Below are 2,500 nucleotides of genomic sequence, written 5' to 3'. Positions count from 1 at the left end.
TCTATGTGTGTATGTGTGTGTCTGTGGAGGTGTTTGGTGTGTTTTGTGTTTTGTGTGTGTGTTTGTGTGTGTGTGTGTGTGTGTGTGTGTGTGTGTGTGTGTGTGTGTGTGTGTGTGTGTGTGTGTGTGTGTGTGTGTGTGTGTGTGTGTGTGTGTGCGCGCGCTTGTACCTGCATGTCGCAATGCTGCTGTGTGAAAGACCAGACATGGTTCTTTCTGTAACTGTGTATGTACACCAGAAACAACCAAAGCGACGGGAGTAATTTTTTCTCTATGGAGGGCTGGCGAACTTGGTGACCCATGCAAATTTCCCAGGGGTCAAAGCGAAATGAGAGAAAGTCTGCAGTTACATGTCAGTTGATAATAAGCAACGTGGTTGGACAAAAACTGGACTAATTGGAACTATTTGAAGTGTTCTTATCACCCAGTGAGCAGACGGAACGTCTTCTGATTGGCTGAGCAGGTGTCCTTTATTCCCCAGTAGCAGGACACCTATGATGTCATGCGGGCGTGCGGGCGTCCAAGTTGCTTCTTTTCTAACTTTCTGGCGAAGTGTCGTTACTAGTTCTATCGCATCTGGTTGTCTAGTCAAGACCGCGTCGTCAGTTCTATCGCATCTGGTTGTCTAGTCAAGACCCCGTTACTAATTCTATCGCATCTGGTTGTCAAGTCAAAAACCCAGTCGTCAATTCTATCGCATTTGGTTGTCAAGTCACCCCAACATTCTGCCCGATGTTAACATGCCTCCGATAGAGGCGCGTCTCACTAGATTAGGAAATGGTGCCCATAGCAACGTACCAAGCGCAGTGGTGAATCTACTTTCTCACGAAGCCTTAGATCAACATATTACTAAATTAATTGCTGGTAACCGGGTGATAAGCGGAAAAGCGGCCTTCGAGGTGTCCCGATATCAAGGGAAAATGGACTTGGCGAAGCGAACAGCCCTTCGGCTGCGCCGTCGGGCTGTTTAGAACGCTCCGCCTCGTCCATTATTTCCCTTGATATCGGGACACCTCGTCGTCCGCTATTCCATACATAATGTCCGAGTCAGTCTGTGATTTGAAAATTTAATTTGGCAGACGTTTTATAATCAAAGCGACTTACAAACGAGGACATAATCATAGCCAACATCACTAACATATACAAAGTGCACAGGAAATATACAGAACAACAAGTGCAGATGCAAAGAAGGGTTAGTTAGTTTTTTAGATGCGTCCCAGCATCTCTATAAGAGGGTCTGTCTGTCCGTCCGTCCGTCCGTCTGTCTGAAACGCATTCCTTGAAACGCATTCCTTCAATTGTTCCTTCCTGTGGCCACAAGGCGGCAGAGTTGGCATTTTGGACCGGAGCGAATGCGTGCAAGCCAAAACGGCCACAAGGCGGCAGAGTAGGCATTTTGGACCGGAGCGAATGCGTTCAAGCCAAAACGTAGGCCATATGATATGTTACCAAACCGGCAAGACTGATTGCATTGTGAGATAACTGAGGGGGCCATTCAATTTTCGGCATTGTTTTGCGTTTGGACAATGGGAGGCAACTTTATTTTGGTTCGTCAGAGACTCGCGGAAATGACGATTTAGAAGTCGGCAGGCAGTATTTCACACAGATGTTTGTGCTCGGATAGAGGGGCGTTTGCATTGCATAACGCTCCACGACATGGAACCGTAATTAGTTGACAGGCGACCCGCAGCGCATACAGCTCTTCCTCTAAACGGGGACCTGTAACATTTGGTTAGCTTTTCTCCTTTCATAACATTCACATTTTCCTTTCTGCTTGGATCGAGGGCGTTTGCATTGCATAACGCTCCACGACATGGAACTGTAATTAGTTGACAGCCTGCAGCACCTCTAAACGTGGACTTTTTTTTTCTTTCATAACTTTTCACATATCCTCCGCTTTTGTCCAGTCCACAAAATCGGGTTCAGGCGTCTGTGTGTAGCCTACGAAAAAGGAAGGCTGCCTTTCAATATTCCCAGCGAGTTTACTTCTGCCTTTTCAGTGAGTAGCCTAGTCAGTGTGCGCTGCGCTCTGAAACATGGTGCTAGACAGCTGGGCCATTTGACATACGGTGTGTTACTCGTAGGCTACAAAGGGAGGTTCTTTTGTTGGCGGGCTACCCCACAGGTGCTTTCCGTTGCGCTCAGAGAGAGCACGGGAGAGAACGCGTCTTTCGTAATTGCTTTGCTCACTGCTTTGTGCCTTGACGGTGAAGCTGGTATTGAAAAATAAGCGCATAATTCACCTAAAGGGTGAACCCATAAGCGCATGATTGACCCAAATGGTTTTATTTATTTATTATTTGTCGATGTTTACATTCTTTCCCACATGCACATGATGCTGAAATGGCGTGATACTAAAGGTTGATACTAATAAATGTCTAGTAATTTGTAAGGTAGCCTACTTGATCTATGTGACATTTGAAATCATATGGTTCTTTTCCAAAGCCAAGAATGATAAGCTTATTATAGCCTAAACTGCAAAAAATAAAGCCATGTCTCG

The 2,500-nt window shown here is 46.0% G+C and overlaps 1 protein-coding gene across 5 annotated transcripts in view; it reads left to right on the top strand.

Moving 5' to 3' along the window:
* LOC134467665 (caskin-2-like) overlaps nt 1-2,500 on the top strand; it is a 109,891-nt gene that overhangs the window by 83,913 nt on the left and 23,478 nt on the right. The gene's annotated exons all lie outside the window — the stretch shown is intronic.

Source organism: Engraulis encrasicolus, chromosome 17, assembly GCF_034702125.1.
Source record: "Engraulis encrasicolus isolate BLACKSEA-1 chromosome 17, IST_EnEncr_1.0, whole genome shotgun sequence".
Classification (NCBI taxonomy): Eukaryota; Metazoa; Chordata; class Actinopteri; order Clupeiformes; family Engraulidae; genus Engraulis; species Engraulis encrasicolus.
Note: the sequence above shows the minus strand (reverse complement) of the source record. Positions and strands in the feature narration are given on the sequence as shown.